Source organism: Vulpes vulpes, chromosome 6 (assembly GCF_048418805.1).
Source record: "Vulpes vulpes isolate BD-2025 chromosome 6, VulVul3, whole genome shotgun sequence".
Lineage (NCBI taxonomy): Eukaryota > Metazoa > Chordata > Mammalia > Carnivora > Canidae > Vulpes > Vulpes vulpes.
In genome coordinates, this window is record NC_132785.1 from 28,586,552 (window position 1) to 28,608,674 (window position 22,123).

The window sequence follows — 22,123 nt, forward strand, 5'->3', positions numbered from 1 at the left end:
CGGGATTTCTTTGAAATCTGGGCAGGATGATTTGTCTGAAGGGAGGAATTGGGGGATAAAGGGTGGGGAAAAATTCATTCCTGGTTGCCACATTGTTGTTCTGCAATGGAGGAACTGGCCTGACTTGGGTTTGAGTTGAAAGGAAATCAACAAGCAGCCTCAAGTATGCAGGAATCTGCTGCCCTGAACTTGCCAATTTTTCAAACATAACTGGCTATTGTATTCACTGTAGGGGGTTGCCAACATCAAGGCTCACGCTTCTTATGTTGAAGATCTTTCCAATAGCTGCACAAATTACAATGTGTTTTCATCTGCTTGCGCACATTCAAAGAATGACAAATGATTACCTCTTTGCTTACATTACCTGAAAATGCACAGTAATAAATTTGCTTGTGAAATTCCCTTTGTTGTGTCATTAGGCATTCACATATTTGGAAGTTTTTTTTTCTATTTGTACAAACTAGTAAGCTCCAAAATGTAAAATGTACTCTGTCCAAGGAGGACAAAAATGCAACAGAATAAAAAAAGATATTCCTCATTTATATGAACATTTTTCATACGATTTTACACAATATTCAGTGCTGAGTTTGTAACTCTATGTTCTGATTCTCATGCAGTGCAAAGCTATCCAGCCAACATTTGAAGGCATCAACTCTAGTAAGATTAATAACATTTTTTGGAGTACTTACTGCATGCTAGGAACTTTACACACATTATTTTTAAATCTCACAGTTGCACTGCTTAGTACAGGTACTAATAATTGTAATTTAATGCAGAGGCAATGACACTAGGAGAAGCTAATGGACTCCAGAGGTTATACAGCTAGTAAAGGGTTGCTCCCAGACTCACACTGTGGACACAAAAACTCAGACCTCATGTCCTTTAGATAAAGCCTGTATATTAATGCATCATTTTACAAATTCCCTCTTCCCTTTAGTAGAGCAATTTTTTGGACCTAAATGTCATGTTGTTGTTCTATAAAAGAGCCTACATGTCCTGAGGCTTGGATCCAGAAGACCAGGGTTTGAATTTTGACTCTACCACTTATGACTTTGTAACTTTGGGCAAGACCCTTACCATGCAGGACATTGAATTTCTCCATCTGCAAATGTACACAATAAACATACCTATACTATCAGGTCACTGTTTGTTCATAGTAAAATACAATAAGAAAAAATTGATTACTCTACTAATTTAACTAGTACTTCTATAAACTTAGAGGTAAATTCAATCCAAAGAAACTAATAGTCAATATAACCCAAATTTTCTTTATCGTCCCTTCCCATACAGTCCAGCATGTATAAGATATTCAATAGGACATGCTTTACCTTATTTCTCTTTTCTCTCAAATCTTCATAATATCTGTTCATTAGAAGAACCCAAATTAATTCCTTTGTTCATATGATCACTAGCAGATCTATTCGTTCATTCATTCATTCATTCATTCATTCATTTTTAAACATAATATTTATCGAGCAGCCACTATGTGCTAAACCTGGGCTTAGCCACTGGGAATATAAATATAAAAGACCCCATTTCTGTCCTCAAGAAGTTTATTTTCTTGAGAATAGAAGAAAGTAACTGTTAGAATAGAAGAATAGAATAGAAGAAAGTAACTGTTTATATTCCAGGGTCATATTTGCTATGGTGGGGTCTAAACAGTGCACTGTGTCAATCCCACACATAGATTGGCTGGGTCTTAAAAGCGGATACCTAAAATGAGATGTGACGGATGAGTGGGAGCAAATCAGGCAAACAAGGTGAAGGAGAGGCAGAGGGCATCACAGAGGGAGAGAGCAGTGTGCACAAAGGCGCAGCACCATTAAAATGCAGGACACTCACCATTAACTGCAAGTAGTTCAGCCTGATGCAAGCTCGGGACACAAAGACAAGTGAAAGTCTAAAGAGGTAAGCTCAAGCTCCAAGAACCTAAAATATCAAGTCCACAGTTAATACATTGTACTCAAGAGAGAATACTCTGAAAAGGGTAGGTGAGCAAGGATAAATTTGAAGGGTACATAAATAACTAGGATTTTCTGAGTATTCTAATCGAGGAGCTATTCTAATTTGGTTGAATTGTAGCATGGCCACTGTCCATGTCTTCAGCTGGAGAACAGTTAAATATCAGCAACTTTCTAAAACAAGACATGCAGAAGAAAATAGAGATAGGCAATTAACAAAAGAAAATAGACATAGTGGGTTTCATAAATGCTGCTTTAAGTGTGAGAATAATTTTTTTCTTAATGAATGGACAATATTGCTGATTAGGCTAGCTAATAGCAAGGAACTTTGCTAAAAGTTTATGTAATTTTTATGAGATAAGCTCTTCTAGGTTGAATGATGTTATCATGGCCTACCCACTTCATGAAATAAGTACTACCAGAAGAGGGGCCAGGGAATGTAGTGACAAGAAACTGTCTTTTTCAAAACATTCATAGTCTCTTGTACCTGCCTAGTTGAAATATGTCATTTCTCACAGCTTGAATACACATAACTTCTGGCTCAAAATGAGTGAGGCCTTAATTTACCCAAAGTAAATGATAATTGGGAGATCTGCCCTGTAAACATACTGTAATTAAAAGGAGTCATTCTTCTGAAAATGTCCCTGCAGAATAAGGTTCCTAGCCTAAGCCCAAACTTGCTCACTTATAATTCAGTTGTGTCTTTTAGTCTGTTAGGTGATCTTCCAAAAGGAGACTATTTGTGTGGGGCAATGGCTAGCTTTTGAGAAAGAATGAATACAAAAGAGGCAGGTAAGTCCTATTGAGTATCACACTTAACAGACTGCAGAGGCTACGAGAAAGAAGGATACTTCTGACTCAGATGGACTTTTGGTCCAGGCCCCACAGATTTCTGACAGGAATGGGGTTGGAGTGAGGGTGGGTCACTAAAAGTAAAAATTGAAAGAACTGTTTGCATAAACACCACCTTGATGCCTTGGGAACACAAGGTGGCTCTGATTTGTCTTTTAAGAGCCAAGTAAGCTGATATTTGGAGTTTTTACTATGTGCCATATATGTGTCCCACATATATTTTAAGTCACTGAATCCTTTCAACAACCTTACGAGATAAGTAATTTTTATTTATAACATTTTAAATAAATTGCAGCATAGGTTAAGAAACTTGCCCCAGGTCACACAGCAAGTAAGAAGAAAAGCTGGGACTTGAACCCAATCACTTAACCTCCAAAGCCTATGTTGTTGTTCATTGTGCAACTTAAGGGAGATGGGGAGTTGTTGTTGTTTGTGATTCAAGCTGCAAGGGTCCCAGGTCATGATCATCCTTTACATTTGTGCACCTCACATGGCTTTTGCACAATGAGAAACTTTGTGCTGTAGGATATGAGATGCATGACTTCAACAGCCATCAACTTGGGCCAGTGGAGGCAACACTGGTAAGGGAATTTGGGGGAGCCAAAGGGTTTATCACAAACAATTACAATGGGCAGCACTGGAGAAGGAAAGAAGGAAGACCAAGTAAATCATGTAGCAGTTGAGAGTGGTATTCATGAATCCACATGAGAACCCCTTATCCTTTACCCCTGAGATGTGGAGATAGCAAAGGGAGTGTGTCTTCCCACAGAGAAGGGACAAGACTCAGGAGATAATGTTCATGAAAAAGTGGTATGATTCAACTTTGGGTGTGGCCTGAGAAACACAGAATATGTTTCTAATTATTAACTGTAATTAATAGTAGTGTCCAAAAATTCCCAAATGATCTCACGTAGCTCACTTCAACTACAAAACAATAAAAAGAAGTGCCGTAAAGTTGTGAGATATATGATTCAACATAGTCTTCCAGTAGAATTAGCAAAGGCTTGGATTTTAAGAAATTTAATTCAATCATTGTCCAACTTGGTCAGAAGCTCTCACAAATCTCAACCACCTGATATCCCAGCTTAATAAATGGGGAGTTTTGATATGTGAGAATATAGAAGTTATTCTCTAGCTTCTAAAGATTAATGTCAAGGGCCTCAGGAATAACAGATAAATAACATCCCAACTAATGACTCAGACCTATATATGAAATTTGATTTTTAACCATGGATATCAAATATCTTTCTTTCAGCATTACTTTACTTTGCAATGTTAGTGTGACTAAGGCCAGATGCCAAACTAACATACCCATCATAAGTGGGGATTTAGATGTTATATACAAATGAGACAGACAATTCCATTTCAACTAAATGGAATGTAATAGTGCATGATGCTGTAGAACTGGCCTAACAAACCAAATCAAACTTGGAAAATCATTCCAGAAATAACAGAATTTTAAAATAAAGATCTAAATTTTTCAAAATAAAAATAATTCATCCTAGGTGGTGTTTTTCATAAGACACAATATTGTAGACAACAAAAAGATGACACATGGTATCTGTGAAATCATAAATGTACAGAGCCATTTTCCTAGAAGAAAAATAGTAACTGGAACAAGCTTAAAGGATTCTCTTTTTTCAGCACTCTCAGCTAGCTCCCCTATAAAGTCCTACTTAACCTGTTTCTGGGTGTCAGAGACTTTATATCTCTTATGCATTGGATTAAGGAAACATTCTAACACCACTCCCTTACTCGCATTTTTCTACAGACGTAAGAACTTCCTGGTTTGGTAACTAACTTTTTCTTTGTAAAGATTACACTATTGTAATTGTAACCAAACCTCTTTTTTAATTCCCCATCCTGAAACTTATTTCTATCCTGCATTGTAACTTGCTATGCAGAGATGTAAAATATATCTCCATGAGTCAGCAGTAGCATCATAAATATTCTATTATGGGACACTAATGAAAGGCATCACCAAGGTACCCATTGCGCTAGCTTAGCAGAGGGTGCATAAAAGAGTAATAAGTCAGTGACTGTTACCAGCTGATTCATAGTACTTAACATTTAAAATATGGTCTGTAGCAGACATATAGTTGCAGATCTCCTAATCTACCAGCAAACTGATACACATATAAAATAACCAGTATGTTGACATCAGACTATGCCCACTTGCCTTTATGTTCCCTGGCCTCTCTATGTGCAGACAATGGCTGAAACTAGAAATCTACTACATCTCTTGGCTGAGTGATGTCCCCCCCCCACATGGTCCCTGGAAGGCATAAGTGATGGGTTCTTGGTGGAGATGGCTGCAAAGTATTCAGAATAATGGTGGCTATGGCCATTCCCCTCCAAAACATCCATTTATTATTCTAACAACAAATTCTTTGCTTAGGAAATCAGCTCAATGATCACTTAGACAACACTGAGTTCTGTCAATCAATAGATACATGGCTAGAGCTTTGTCAATTACCTCTGGATCCCTTATTGAATATTTATTTATTCCATATTCAGACCCCATCTCATACAAATTACAGCCAAAACAGTCTTTCAGGCCCTGGCATTTCACAGAAAGAGAGTCTCTTTGGGAACCTAAAGAATAAAACTCAGTGGGGATTTTAGCCTCTGGCTGCTTTATAAAATAAATACTTCAATAAAACCATTTACATAATGAAACTGTATCATCCATAAGAGATTTAGGAAATTATATCAAATGAAGCTAAACTATAATTTAAGGATATGTTTTAGGGGGTAGCTAAGTGAATATTCTTAACCCACATAGTATTATATTTTGATTTTTATTTTTGGAAAAGGATCTCTTCACTCAATTTTAGAATGGAGAACACTCATTAGAAAACAACAGCTGTTTGCTCTTGCATGTATACCCATTTTCATAATTTATCTGAAGCCGCTTTTAAAATTCGCGGTGCTTTTTTCCTTCTTTAACCTTGTCATTCACATATTTGGTTAATAAGTCAGTAGATGATTGGAGCCTCAGGGACACCCATTATTACAAAACAAAGGAGACATCCGAGAATTAGTCTGAACTTCTCCGCTTAAAACGGAGCTGTTCTTACTTACTTGAAGCATGGATTTATGTTGTCACACACTTAACTATGCCCTGACAGAAAAAGGCAGCTCTGCACTTGTAAAGCCAACTATGCATTTGCTGGCACTTGTGCTAGATTCCAGAACCTTTGGATATTATTCAGTTTGTTCCTTTTTGGAGACTGCCAAAGGAATGTTTTGACATAATTCAAGAAAGGCAGTTAGAAATTTGCATTTGGAGTTTTCCGCAAATCATAATGTAATGTCCTTTGGACTCCCTGGATCCTATTCTTAGTTTCTTAACATGGTCCCTTGATAAACAGGAAATTTCTTGTGAGGTTGGGAAACTCAGATTAAAATCAAAGAATAATGGAGTTTTAAATCTTAATGAATAACATAATGAATACTCTGATGTCCAATAAACATTTTAATTAATTGCTTTTATTCTTATTTTCTAAGAAGCTCTTGCATTTCCAGATTCCTAAGTGGTTTTGGGCCATGCTCCCCCAACATCATAGCTGTCACCATTGAACATTTATTGAGTACAAGGCACCATAATTACTTGAGTTCTGAAACTAATCAAGGACCATTTTATGGAAATGAATAACCATACCTAATTAGCAAGTAATCTCCTCTCCCTGCTCCCAAACTGAACCACCTGCTTTGGACTGCTAAAAGGTCTCAGAGTCTTTAATCCTTGTTTTCTGGGTAAAGGGATGACTGGGGTAGTTGATTGTTAAAAAAATAGCTGATGTTGTACTATTAATTGCATTTGATAACTATAGCCAGCAATTTCAGTGGGCCATGTCTGGGAAGAATTGGGGACTAGTGTCAAATACAATGAAAAGAGGAAGCAAATACAACTTTCCCCAATCTTTTCAATAGCTTTAGGATTTCAATTCACTTGGAGGTACTTCTTTGATTATTCTGATATCCCAATAAACTGTAGGTTAGCTCTAAGTCTGGACTTATTATCATGATTGTATAGTAAGGATAGGCTAGGTTATGCTGTCCTTAAAAGTAAACCGAAAGCTCTGTGACTTGGCACAACAAAGGCTTATTTCTTGCCCAGGGCAATTCTAATGCAGGTCAGATGACTTCCCAAGGAAGCTGTACTCCATGCAGTGTCTTAGTCATCCAAGGCTGTTTTGATTTGCAAACTCACGATACCAACATACAATTTCTAGATCACTTCAATGGGGGAAGAAAGGTGAAGAGGATCCCATCACTCTTAAATGCTTTGGCCTAGACTTGACAATAGTCTTACAACCCATTGGTCAAAAATACTCAGACACTCTAACTGCAAAGGGTCTGTGAAATGTGGGGGAGCACATAGATATTTGATAAACAATAAACATCTCTGTCACAATGATCTAAAGCATAGGCTACAGGTATGTAATAATGCTAAGAGGTAGATAGGACTATTAATCTAATGTTAGAGAGATAGTAAAAACTGAAGCACAGAAAGTAAGTAACCTTTCCAAAGTCACAAAGTGGTTGAGTCAGGGATTGAATCCAGGTAATTTGGCTCTAATAACCCATAATTCGAGCTACAGTGTGTTATTCTCATAGGGTCATTATCCTCTGTGGCTTTGGCAAACCATTAGATTTCTCTTAGTTGTCTCATTTGCAAATTAGGGATAAAGTTATCTATCCATTGGACTTTATTGATCACAAATAAAGACATGTATTGTGCAGATGGAATTTTTACCATTTTTGAAGTACATTCGATGCCAAGAATGTTATTTTTTTATCTATTATAATCCCTATAATAGCCCAGTAATGATGAGGATGATAATGACGATGATGACTAGGATGATATCTGACATGTACTGGAAACTTAATACCATGCTCTGTACTAAGCATTTATCATAAACTATTCTTTTGAATCTTCATTAAAATACCATGCTCAATTTTATACTCCCTTTACAAGCAAAGAAAAGGATGTTCAGAAGATGTTAAATAATTTTACCAAGGCCAATTAAGTGATAGAGCTGGAACTCAAAAACCTGCCCTCATTTCTACTACACTGCTCTATGCTCCACTAAATAAGTTATTTAAGATATATTTTAAAAATAAAAGCATTATGTCACCTCGTTATTACTTATTAAATTTTTTTATATATGACAAAAGTTCTGTTTTTACTTTACACTCTAGCATTCTTCCATCATATGTATTGCCTCAAATTCTGGTCTTTTTTGATAAGTAAATGACAGGAATAGAAATTTCTTAGATTGTGACTGGTTATTTGTCTTAGTCTATAGTTCCCATATATCTATATATAGATATATGATCCCATACAGTCTCAAATTCTGGTCTTTTTTGATAAATGGCAGGAATAGAAATTTCTTAGATTGTGACTGGTTATTTGGCTTAGTCTATAGTTCCCATAGCATGCCACACAGTTGCAGGAGTTTAGTAATGTTATCAGAGTTAAATTTAACTTTTGAATAGAAACATGAAGTTTTGGTAATCATATTATGTCATTATACACAGTTCCAGGTGTAAGCCTTAGCTTCTCTCTTCTTTGTCCATTTTTAAGACAGGACAGTTGTTTTGTTCATCATTATCTCATTCCTTTAAAAAATCCAATTAGTATGCATATCTCTGGTACTATTTATTGGGAACCTGGATCCTTGGCCTAATAGTGCTTTCTATTAACACACACTCTTTATATTCTTAAAGGATATCTTTTGTATTGCCTATTTTCTATTTCCCTTTATCTAGAAAAATAATAGTTTTTATTGTTAGTACATGACAATCCCAGTTGTCACAAAGTTATGGCTGGTTTTATAATTCAGATTCGCAGAAGCAGAAAGAGTAACAGAAGTATATTTTAAGAACTATGTCTGTGGGACACCTGAGTGGCTCAACAGTTGGGCATCTGCCTTCAGCTCAGGGCATGATTCCAGAGACCTGGGATCAAGTCCCACGTCAGGCTCCCTGCATGGGGCCTGCTTCCCCCTCTGCCTGTGTCTCTGACTCTCTCTCTCTCTGTGTCTCTCATGAATAAATAAATAAAATCTTAAAAAAAAAAGAACTATGTCTGTGGTTAACAATGATGTTTATGAAAATTGGCTTTTTGGTTTGTTTTATTATGACATTAAGCAGACTATGAGCCAGAATTCTTTCTTTATTGTGAGTCCTCTGACCTTAACTTCTGAGATGAAACTGTTTTTTTATTAAAATAAATTCCATAACCTGGACTCACTAGACCCGTTCAAAGTCAGGACTGAGTCTCATCCTTGTTTCAATTCATGCCACATCACAGGAACATGTGAGCCTGAAAGATGTCTAATAAATATGTGTTCAAGCCTCCAAGTTCCTGGAATAAAAGAGTTCTGGGAAAATCCATACAATAATGAAAACATTCTGTCTCTCCCTCCCTTGCTCCTATCCTCCCTTCATCCTCTTCCTCCCCCATTGCTCCCTTAATCTCCCCTTCTCCCCCCTCCATTCCCTTTCTCTTCTCCACCCTCTCCCTCCCTCCTTCCCTCCCTCCTTCCCTCTCTTCCCAGCTTTGGAATTCCCTCACTTTAATTTTTTCTATCACTATCATGCCACACACTCTTGTCAGTATAAACTCAAACTTTTTAACTATTTGGCTCAACTTCCTTGAATTTCACAGCTCTGTTTCAAGTTTTTTCCACTCTGCACTGGATCTACACAATGAAATAATAATTTAATAAATATTCTTTTTCTTCCCATTGCTAGGAATCCTGTATCTGCTCCCTTCTTCCTAGAGTAAGTAGCTTTCTCCTCCCCTTTCCTACAGCCTCAGATTTGCCTCTTCTTTGGGAATGGCAATTACTGCTTTATGAATTAACGCATATCTTAATCTTCTTGCCTAAATGTGGCAGGTCTTCTTCAGATCTTTTCTCCATTGTTCTCACAAAAATTATAAACTGTACAGAAAATTGAAACTCTTGGGGCAAAAGTTCAAAGAAAGTTATTAGAGTAAAGTAAATGAGAAAAATAAGATGTAAATAGGCAAGATTCTGAAATGACCTTAAACATACACTGGTAAAAAATACTGCAACATTTGTTTAATTCCATCCACACTACAAACCAGTCTAGGTCAACCAGTTACCTAGCTTTTAATTTTGTCTTCTCTCAGTTTATGTCTAGACTCTTTGGGATTCTTATCCTTATCTTCTTAATGGTATTACAGTTTATCTAGGGTTTTTCCTTCTCTTCTTCACATAATTTTATTTTTCCTTGCCAGTCACATTCCATGCCTAGAATTGTGTTCATAGGCAAGGAATAACTCCTTTTTATAATTATTCCTGGAATTGCTCCCAGAGATGCTGAACATGCCTTTTTTTTTTTAATCATTCATCGATCCATTCGTTCAACAAATATAGGATTACTACCACCTGCCAGATTCTACTGTAGACATTGAACAAAATAATTCTTGCCTTACCAGGACTTAATAAAAGAAAACAGACAATAAATACACAAACAAAAATACAGTATGAAAAATATAGAGAGTGAAATGAATTATGGTGGCAAATCATGTAGGAAAGTGGACTAAAAATACCAGGATGAATAAATACATATTTTTATAGGGTCATCAGGGAAGGTTAATTAGGAGACCAATAGAGAACTATTAAATGAGTCCTACACAACTTTTCTCTAATTCTTATCGAAATTAGAAGAACTGAAGGGGAGAGAGGTGAAAACCATTTCATTTTATTTTGTATGTATATGGAAATATGATACTATTTGATTTCCAGTTTTCTCCCAGAATTTCCTAATCTTATCAATGTTTTGAAAAGAGTCCATAGCATATGTCTCTCTGTCTATCCATTCACTCACTCATCTATCTACCCACCCACCCATCCGCCCACCTATCCTAGCCAGCCATTAACAATTTTGATGAGAAGATTCACAGCCAAAACTGAGCTCAGAACTCAAGGTAACAGAAGAAACTTGCCTGGCCATTATAAGGTCATTAATTCATTACTTAGTCAATCATTTCAAACTTTATTTAGCCTTTCCATTTACCAGGCACTTCTAGAATCTGGAGATGTGAAATTTACAGGTTCCTGGCCTTCAATGAGCTTACATTCTAAGCTTTCAAACCAGGTAACAGAGCTCCCTGCAGTAAGATCTCACTATTAGCCTGTGTAGTTGCTCTAAGCTGGTGGATGCTTGGAATACATATCCATGTAATTGCTGGTTTTTAACTTTAATAACATGTTTTACTTAACTCACTATGTTCAAAATATTATCATTTTGACATATAATATAAAAATTATTGAGATATTCACATTCTATTTTTAAGCTAAGTCTTTAAAATAACATGTATATTTTATACCTGCAGTACATCTTAATTTGGATTAGCCCTATTCAAGCTTTCAGTTGCCAATATAGCTGCAACATATGGGAAAGCACAACTGTAGAAAGCGTATGATTGGTTTTTAAGGGACAAATCCCACTCATAACACCTGTCCTAGTCTAACTTTTGTCTCAGCTATTATTCACCCATTGTTTAGGAACGCTCTTTTCCTCCCTGGTGGTCAGCTTTACCAATCATCTTCCCCTTTGCTTATGACTCCTAACCTTTACACTTAATGTCTTCCCTTTTATAACCTGGAAACTGTAACAATGAGATCTTTTACCTATGTTTATTCAAACTGCCTTGCATGTAGATTTTACTGGCCTGATCTGGCCTCCAGAACTTTGCTATTCCAGTTGCCCTATCATGTAGGAATTCCTACACCTTACATACAAGGAATTGTCATGGGGTCACAAAGAGGGAAGCAAGTGTAGGAATAGTTATACAGTCTCTATATTTCTATATATTTCTTATCCAATGCTTTCTAACTGATATACTGAGGCTAATTTATTTTCCCTTAGCCTACAACAAAGCAGAAACAAGACTCAAAGAAGGCATTTGCATAAGTTTAGGGTGGAAAAACTCACATACATATTTGTAAAACAGTAATTTTCATTCCCAAAGATAAGGCAAATCTAGGGCTGGAGGAAGGGAGGGTAAAGTTACTCACCTTAGAGAGAAGGGAACAGATAAACATGATTCTTAACTAGAGAAAAGGAAACTTTTTTGTTTTTTTTTTACATAGATCAAGGAATTGAATGGAAAGGATCCAGGATTCAACTATTTATATATGTGGAGCCATCCCAGACTATGTCATTTCTTGTGATCCACTACTGCCAAACAGTCTTAGATATCTGGGAGCTCCTAAGGGTGAATAACTTGGACAATTTGAATGGAAATGAAGAGAGCAAGAGAAGATCATGGTATGAAAGAATGAAGAGAGCACCCCATGAGCAAAGTAGAATCAAGGAGAGCCAGTGAAATAATGAATGCTTCATCACTGTTACACAACCAATAGATAGAGATCCAGACAAGCAAACTTTGAGTAAAGGTCAGGGAAGTTCACCAGTAAATTTTAGGGATGTAAGATACATAAAAAGACTCTACTGTTAAAGGAATTTTGATGCCTAGCAAAGAAATAAGAAAGATAGAAATCTGGGGCTGGTGGGTGAGTCTCAGTATATCAGTTAATGTATTTTGTCACAAATGACAGAGTTCCCTAACAATGACTTAAAACATGTTGGTGTTTATTTTGTACTTGCAATAAGTCTGGAAATAGTCAGTGCCAAAGAGGGCTTGGAAATGAAGGCCCGAGTATCTCCCCACCTCTGTGAGCCTCCTCTTATTAGATTTTGTACCTGTTTTTTTTTTTTTTTTTTTGTCTTACAGTTTCAAATTGGTTGGTTAAACTCCAGAAATTCTATGCACACAAACTCATATGTGGTCTAACAGTGAAAGAATGGAGAACAGCTCAATGGCTTGTTCCCATGAGTCTCTGTTTTTTAACCATGGAGGAAAAATATTTCTAAGATGCTCCCAAGAGATATGCCTCACATCTTATTGGCCAGAATAAAGTCACATACCCACCCCTAGCTAGAAGGAAATTGGAAAAGCTTAGGTGTCAAGGGACAGGGGGATTTGGAATTATTTTTGGGCAACCACTCAGCCACTTGAAGTGAAGCACATGGTCAGGGCAAGGGCCAAGTACAAACCTGACTTAATCTCAAATCCATTACATTGATCATGGATTGATTGATTGATTGATTTTATTTATGTATGTATGTATGGAGACCAGTTCTAGGTTGAGATCAAACCTAAAAGGAGTGTGGTGATTAGATGCCCTTGCTGGGGGAAAAATGTGAAGACCGGTGACATCATTACAGTTTATAGGACCAATTTTGAGAACATTTTGATGCCAAGTGAAAAATTTTCTTTTACTTTATTATGCAGATAAGGATGGTCTATCTTAAGTTTTTAGCAAAGACATAGCAATAAGAAATTTTAAACCAGCGGCAATGTGCAGCCTAGGTGTTTGTGTGAAGGTTAATCAATGCTATTTCCCCTGGGGACTCTGTGACATGCAGTATTTTCTTGCACACCCAAAATAATAGAGAAAAATCAACATGATATAGACTGTATAGTCTACACAATAACCTTAGAGGAAAGTTAAGAGTGTCAGGGAAGAGTGTGAGAAACAGGAGTAATCTGAAGCTTTCAGACTAGATAACTTTTAGTTTGCTAAATTTAAAGGTTGACCAGTTATAAGAAGCACTTTCCATATAAAAAATTAAATAGTTAAGATTCAAAATGATAATTTTTCAATTCTAAAAATGATATCACAAAGGAGCATAAATATATTAATGGAAAAGTTGAAGCTCTGGAATTTGGTAAAAGAAAATGTCTTAAATTTGTATTATAAAGATAAAAATAGTAAAATTAAGATATCATTTTTAAAAATCAAATTTCATTTTTAAGCTGAGTGGCTCTTCATTCTCAAGAATAACCATAAGAGAAAAGTTATAAAGGCATAGCTGATGTATATTTTTATGGTTTTGCCCTCTCTGTCTTCAGGTAGAAAAAAAATCAAGCTTAATTATTCTATAATCATTAGAGTTTTCTCAGTCCTATTGCTCTTTGACCTTACAGCAGATTCTCCCTGGATAGCTTAATATTCTCTACCATTTAAAATCAAATTTCCCACATTGCTTCTATTTTAAAAGGTCACATAGCCATAGATATAATCACCTGATTTCAAAACCTTCAACTTCAATGTTAAAAATATACTGCTTTTATCTTCTAATGAGATGAGTTCAGATGGTCCCAAGCAATATTTTTAAACTGTCACTTAATCTTTTACAGCTAATAAGCTGTTCTACAAGATCACAGTGATTATTCACAAGGTTGTGTAATTTATCTTAGAAAAATTTTTTTCAGTATAATTGATATCAACAAAATGAAGGAGTCCTTAATATTATGATAAATTAATATCACTCTTTAAAACATTGATTTATAATGGGATACAAACCAAAGCTTAAAAAGATGTATACCAATTTGCCCTTAAGCAATGCAAACAAATATTTCTGAAGAGTCAATGCCCACTTTAACTGTTTATGTCTCTTGATCAAAGACTATCACCTAATATTTGGTTGTAAGGAGCTGAATATAATGTGATATTTAGAAAAATCAGCAGAAAAGTTATTTTTCTAAGCGTGAAGATATGTAACTCATCAGAAATAATAACCTAATAAGATCTATCACAACACTGTACTGTGTTAAGTTTAATCAGTTAAATTTTGCTCTGGCTTTTTAAACAAGAGATTAAAAACAGTAGATGCTAAATATTAAACATACATATATTTGTACTAAAGAGTGAGCAACATCTTTCAGGAAAGTTAAATTTATTAAGTATTATCCCAACTGCTATTAGGGCCAGAGACTGTGGGATTAAAATTGATATGAAAAACATGGTTTAAATATTTAATAAATGCTAGCTGGGTTAGGAGAACCCTGAATTATGGTTAAAGTATAGTCTACAAAGTAGTATATGAGCTTGGGAAGTTATGATTTCATTGATTCCTCTGATCACTTCAGAAGATTTCTAACAAACTAAAACAACAACAACAACAACAAGCTTTTTTCCCACCCAATCTATTGTGTTGAAGAACATTTTGGTTGACTTTCCAGTTGTGAAGGTTAATGTCTATGTATCAGACCAAACAAAAACCTATCTTTGGCTTCAAGAGTGGAAAATGGTTGACTTGACTCAGCTGTGTGTGTGTGTGTGTGGTGGGGCGGGGGGGGGGGGGGGGGGGGGGGGTTCTGACCTGTATTTGTTCATCCCTTCTTGGATTCACATATGCAGAATTAATGGTAGAGCCACAGCAGTCACATAATCTCTGTCCCCAACAGAGGCTGAGTTATTTGCCTTAAGTTTGCCCAGGAAAACCTTTGGTCAAAGAATATCAACACAGCAGAATGTTCCAACCTAGTTGTCTCATCACTGCACAGAGGAATACAATTCTAAGCCCTGGGTGCCATTTAACTTAGCTTTCTTTGTCTTGCCCAAGTCTATAAGGCAAAGCATTTACTTCTGCTCCATCACACCACTGTTTTTCTTCCCAAAGTGCAATTATTACTGACAGTAATAATAATAATGTCTTTATAGTTCTGTGGTTGAACCAGGCATTTTGATGGATAAGTTTCAGAGAAACCTCAATTTTGCTTAGACCTCATGAAAAGGACTTTAACTAAAGAGGGTTTAACTTTTCTCCAGTCTAGAGCAGCAATACCAGAAGATTGTTTGGAAATTATTTTGTAAGATTTTCTGTTTTGCAGTGTGTTTATGCCAATATAACTCCCCATTTCACAGAGAATGAAATTTAGGAGTTACAAATTTAGACAGTATATACCCCAGTTAACACTGTACAATGATTGGGTATGAGGCCTTCTTAAGTCCAGCCTCTCTTTTCACACACAAGAAAACAGAGGCCCTGATAATTAAAGCCATTTGACAGAGAATACAAACTAGTAGTAAACAATGGGGCCCAAACTAGGGCCTTCGAACCTCCAGTACAATAAATTTCACACAATTGCTCCTGGTCTCTTCCTGTACCACTATAACATAAATTAACTTTTTTTGGACTTGATGTAAAAGAGATAACTTTGACTACTGTTATGCAATTATTAAGTCAACTCTTTCAGTTGCAGTTAATCAGGATCTGAGGATCTTGTAATTTTGACAACGCAGGCAGGACATCACCTGCTTAGGGATAGAGAGAGTGTCACCATTGAAGGCAGGGATACAGAAAATACAACAGACCAATATTCCAGTTTGCCTTTTCCTCTTTCTCATCTTCCTTAGGGAAGAAAGGGGACATTAGAAAGAAAACAGTATAGCCCATATTCTAGATCACTGTTGGAGGAAAAAAAAAATCAAAGTTCATATGGGTGGAATCTGAGAAAGAAACCACATTGAAGAATCTAGAACTTCTGATTCATTGAACAGTTTCCTACAGTTTCCTAGTAGAATGAATAACTAAAATAGAGTGTATACTAACTTTCTGTTCATATTTGCTTGACAAACCGAGACACAGACAATTCACACACCGGTTTTCCATTTATCAGAGTATAAATGGTACATAACTTTCTATATATTTTAAAGTAAGTGACAAAAACAAAACAAACACCCTCATGCTTCTTAGCTTAAAAAGAGGGAATTTTGCTTACATCACTACCATGGAAAGGGCCAGAACTTGGCCCCAAAGATAACTGAATGCAGAAATTCGACTATTGCCCAGATATTTCTCTTTCTCTTCACTGCTTATTTCCACTTGTCTTTAAATATTAGTGTCATTGTCTGCTGCAACATAGGCTATAGTCTTTTTCTACCCAGGAATTCTGGGGTTATATCTTTATAGTCTTGCTGGCAACTCTAGGGTTATAAGGATATATATGCCAGCAACTCTGGGGTTATATCTTTATAGCCTTGCCAAAGGGAGAAAAGAAAACTTTACCAGTTTAACTGAGGTAGACAAATCCTCAGAAAAGTTTCTGTTTGTCCTAGCTTGGGTCATGTGCCTGCTTTGAACCAGTCACTCCAAACTAAAGGTGTGAATACTCTGCTGATCTTAACTTTGGCCATGTGTTCACCCCTGCCACCAGGGGTAGAGTTTTTACCAGAATAAGCTAAAGTAGCACAGACATGACCACTTTAAGATCCCCAAGCATATTAACTTTCCTAGTTTGCACATAATAATAGCTAACAGCCAACATCTACTGTATTATTGCCAAGAGTTATACATTTATTAACTATTTTAACCCTCACTGCCCTATGAGGTAGGGTCTATCATTACTTGTACATTAGAAGAAACTGAAGCCTATTGGGGTTAAACAATTTGTCCAGGTGACCCAGATAAGTGGCAAAGCCATAGCAGGTTGGCTCGGGGCATATACTGTTAACTCACACAGCATATTTTTACATCCTAGAGGCCCCCTGGCAAACTTGTTCCCCTATAGACAGAGATCCTTCATCATCTCTGTATTTAGAGGTATTTTCTTATTTAAAGCCAACCTTCCTTTTAACTATTCCATCTCCTTTTTCTTCTTCAGGGTCTTACCTACCAACCATTCCCTCCTTTACAAGGTATCTTCAAGCCCTGCCATTCTACTAGATCATCTCCATTTTACCAATCCCCATAATCTCTCTACCTTTATAATTCAATCTTTGTAAAACAATATTTTTTAAATCAATGCCTCCATGTTGTTATCTTTTTCCCCTTTCCCTACAAACCACCACACCTATCATCTGCCCTAGCCTGACTCACTCTTTTACATTCTATACTAGTAGCACGATTTCATCACTAATGAGTTACTAAAGGTTAAATCCAGTGGGTTAGCCTGGATGTTACCTCTGTTCCACCAAACATTCTTATTCCCTTACTTTGTAAAGTTCAATGCTCTTCCCATATCTAAGAATATTCCTTTTCATTTTTTTTATCCATTCCTCTTTGGGCTTTCCTTAAGTGATAACTTCTCTAGGGTTCTGTTCTTTGTTCTTTTGTTTTCTTGCTCTATGAGAGCTCCTTTGGAATTTTCACACAGAACTCTGATTCTAACCCCCATCTTCATGCTGTCTACTCTCAGTCCATAGGTCTAATTCTAGAGTTCTTCTCCCTGAATTTTGATTTCTTCAAATATCTTCATTTGGACCTTATAAGTCATAAGGATCCAGTGAATAGCTTCAAGTAGGATAATAGTAATGATCAAATGTTGATTTTATAAGGAAGAAAACACATAGAAACAAGATGAGGCCTGAGTTAGGACTCTTGGTCAGATCACTTAAGAAGATATGAAATAGTGATGAGATCATGAAAAATTGAATTAGAACACTTTGGATGGAGAAAAAGGATGTGTGAAATATCTTAGATACAAATAGACTAAGTTTGGTAAATGATGAATATGCATACAAGAAGAGAGTGCTCAGGAGTGACTTCTGGATTTGACTTTAATAATTGGATGAAACAAGGGTGGAATATGAACACAAGAACAAGCTCTAAAAGGGAAAATAATAAATGGAGCTGTAAGACTGAGTCCTTTCTTCTTCTCTGCCCAAATATAATTATAAATAATTATATTTACTTTAGCATAAATAGGTTCCAGATTCATCCTTATGTCTGCTGGATAGAGACCACATAACTCCCTTACAAAGCTGGAATGGAAACATTCTAAGGAAAGCAAATGCAGAAAAAAATTATCTGCTATTCCAGGAGGAATTTTCTATGTTAAAGTAAACTATCTGGTCCCAGAGCAAATGAATTTCTAGCTACCTGCTCAACTGTATCTCTCTGATGCAAAGACTTCTTTTCTCTGTTTGCCCAGTTTTCCAACACCTGTTATCAGCTTTAATCATTAACCTTTGTTCCTCCTTGCTCCCTTTTACTATATGTTTGTACTTTCAAAAAGCAACTCTTGGTATTGGTTAATCTATTTAATCACTTTGGTGCTTTATTTTGAGGGGCTATGGTCTTTATTTTCATCTATTCTCTTCAGTAGTTTTCCACACAGCTGATACTGGATCGGCTCCCAGTCCCAAACTGGGACTTTACACTTGGCTTTTCAAATATAGGGAAGTTTGGGTCAGGAATTCCTTGCTTTAGTTTGGGAATCCCTTTATAAGTCACATATGTGCACTTAAACATTGTTATCACAATACTAATACCCTAAAAAACCAAGCATTGTACTACATATGACTAAGACAGACATTATTGAAATAGTGAACAAAATCCCTATGGCTTTATAATGTGTACAACAAGTCATTCTTTGGCTTTTAATTGTGTCACAGGTATGGAAGAAACAGATTTGGGGACAGAATAAATCTTAAACTCTACATAAAGGCAGAGTCCACTGGAATTCCATCAAGGTTCTGAACCACCTTGTGTAATTTCCCTGTGCTGTGGCCCATTACTTTATATGAAGGAACTATTCCTCTATTCACAAATGCACATGTCTGAGAGGAGGGCACAGTAGGTAAGGAATACGCATTGACCTTTGTGAATTTACTCATGAGTTTGCTCATTTATCCTCAGGGTTTGGCTAAAGGCAGTGCTTATGGCACATTGTGAAATGGGGGTGGAGACAGAGGAATCTTATACCAGAGCAAGTAGGGAAGAAGAATACATTACTATCAACAATACTAAACAAACTTGCAGACTTATAAGGATGGGTATTAGATTTCATACATATCTGTAAATTTGATTGATAAACGCCTACTACATCTACTAAGCCTGAATTTCATCTTCTGGTTTTTCTTCAACATTTTAATTTGATATAATCTTGATAGAAATATTTGGGAGCTGGAAGATGATACGATTGATCTTCACAGGGTCCCAAAGATTCCAATGGAAAGGAAACATGATTTAATGTTTTTTTTTTTAATTAATTTTTATTGGTGTTCAATTTACCAACATACAGAAAAACACCCAGTGCTCATCCCGTCAAGTGTCCACCTCAGTGCCCGTCACCCATTCCCCTCCAACACCCGCCCTCCTCCCCTTCCACCACCCCTAGTTCGTTTCCCCGAGTTAGGAGTCTTTATGTTCTGTCTCCCTTCCTGATATTTCCCAACATTTCTTCTCCCTTCCTTTATATTCCCTTTCACCATTATTCATATTCCCCAAATGAATGAGAACATACACTGTTTGTCCCTCTCCGATTGACTTATTTCACTCAGCATAATACCCTCCAGTTCCATCCACGTTGAAGCAAATGGTGGGTATTTGTCGTTTCTAATTGCTGAGTAATATTCCATTGTATACATAAACCACATCTTCTTTATCCATTCATCTTTCGATGGACACCGAGGCTCCTTCCACAGTTTGGCTATTGTGGCCATTGGTTTTTCTAAAAAAGAAAGAAAATGAACTACTAAATTATTTCTATAAAACTTTGGGTACAATTCTCAGGAAACAGAAAATTACTTTCCTGAATAAAATGGTTTTAAAATTCCTTGTTTTAACAGTATTTTATGAATGAGTTCTATTTCTTTAATATTTATTTAGAAATAAGAACAAATGATTACTACTTTCTCAATCATGAAAGCAATTCAAATCTACAGTACATGAATATGAGCCTAAACATACTACTTCTAGAACTTCCATGTTGTTACTTTTAGCACCCTGAAGAAGCACTTTGCCTCACTCAAAATCACAGCTTATTTACTAAAAATCTCCTTTGAAACCACACCCATAAAAAGTATTAGGAGGAGTCCTGCAGCTCCTGAGCATGCCCCCAAGACTGTTTTAACGATTTATAATGCCCTCAGTGGCTGAGGCCTATATGTGAAATCTTAATTCCTGCTCTGAGCCATACAGATTTTATCCAAGAACTAACAGTGTTAGTGTAAACATACCCTAAAGGGTCAGACTTGCTAATGCACATTTAATTCTTTCCATGGATGACCATCTCCTTTGAGAATGCTATCCAATCATAAAAGTAACAAAGATTTTCAGCAAGGATCTGACATTGAATATAGAGTAAGTGAAGAATGAAATAGCTGAGTTTTGATCACAGTCCTTAATGAAATCCCTGTACCACTGGGATTCTTGGTTAACTAAAGCTCATCACTTCTAATCTGGAGAAATGCAGGAGGCCCTGAGGCCCAAAAAGGAGAAAGTTATGTGGCCAATATGGCAAATATGCCTCTAAAAGAAGAAATGTCCTTACCTTAAGAGATGAACTATTGAGAAGTTAGTGCTCACCAAAATTCTGACGTCTTAGAAAGGAACCATTATTTTTGTTTATATTCCCTGAAGGTGCCCTCTCTTTACTACTAGGCTTAATGTAAAAGAAAATATAAACTCCTTTAGCAGCATAATTGAACAGTTCTACACTGTATGCTTTTTATTGCAGGGAAATGCAACTCTCAGGAGTTTTGTAATATGGCCTCTAACAGCATTCACTCATTTATTAGGACAGTAATAAATAATTATTCAGAATAAAAATCTCACTAGGGTATCAAAGCTTATTGGAAAGTATGCCAAGCAAGCAATGCAGATTTGTTGTTTATAGTAAATAAAGTAGAAGTTTTGCCTTAAGACTGAGCTTTAAGTTAACCTCATCATCATTAACAACTTTTATTTTACGTGTTGGGTGGTTTTTTGTTTGTTTGTTTGTTATTATTTCTTTTTATCTGCAGATACCAGTAAAGGAGAAAAATCATCTCACTTAATGAAGCTAATTCTCTTTTCGAGAGGTATTATTACTATAATCACAAGCTTGGGTTTAAATGTATAAAAGCATTCTCTGCCCAAACTTACAGAAATGAAATCATCTGTGTCTTTCATTAACCCACGTGCCCACCCCCGACACTCATTAACATTAGGGAAGAGGCTCAATAGAATCTGTGCCAGTTACCTTGACTTTTGTTCCTACTGAGCTTTGAGTTATATACAATTCATGTATCCATGCCTGACCTGATGGCCAGCTATAAAATAGACAGTTTCAAAGTAACTATAAAGAACAAAATATAAACCACTTCACTGGAAAATAAATTTATTTTCTTAAGGCATACTACTGCTATGTCAGGAATTTGTTTTGGTTGAGGTCATAGGCAAGTTCAACAAACACTTTTGTACTGTAACACTCTAAGCATTTACTACTCAACTCCTTAACACTTACCTCTCCTAAGTGAGGTAATGACTTTAGTTGCTTATAGTTAATTACTTTAAACAATTAACACAATTGCTTAATTGTAACTGAAAATGTATATGAATGTATTCAGAATCCTGCCTGACTAGAAATAAAATTACCCTCTGTGATGGTTAATTTTGTGTGTCCATTTCGCTGTACCACTAGATGCCCAGATAGCCAGTTAAACAGCATTCCCCTCACACTTGTGAGGGTGTCTCTGGAAGAGATCAGC

General features: G+C 36.2%; 1 long non-coding RNA gene across 1 annotated transcript in view; it reads left to right on the forward strand.

Annotated features, from left to right (window-relative positions):
- The window catches only part of LOC140599297 (uncharacterized), a 66,367-nt gene extending 44,762 nt beyond the window's left edge, over window positions 1–21,605 (forward strand). The window contains exons 3-4 of the long non-coding RNA XR_012002008.1: window positions 19,046–19,230; window positions 21,398–21,605. This is a non-coding gene — a long non-coding RNA (uncharacterized lncRNA). The remainder of the gene's footprint in view (window positions 1–19,045; window positions 19,231–21,397) is intronic.
- The last annotated feature ends 518 nt before the right edge of the window (window positions 21,606–22,123 follow it).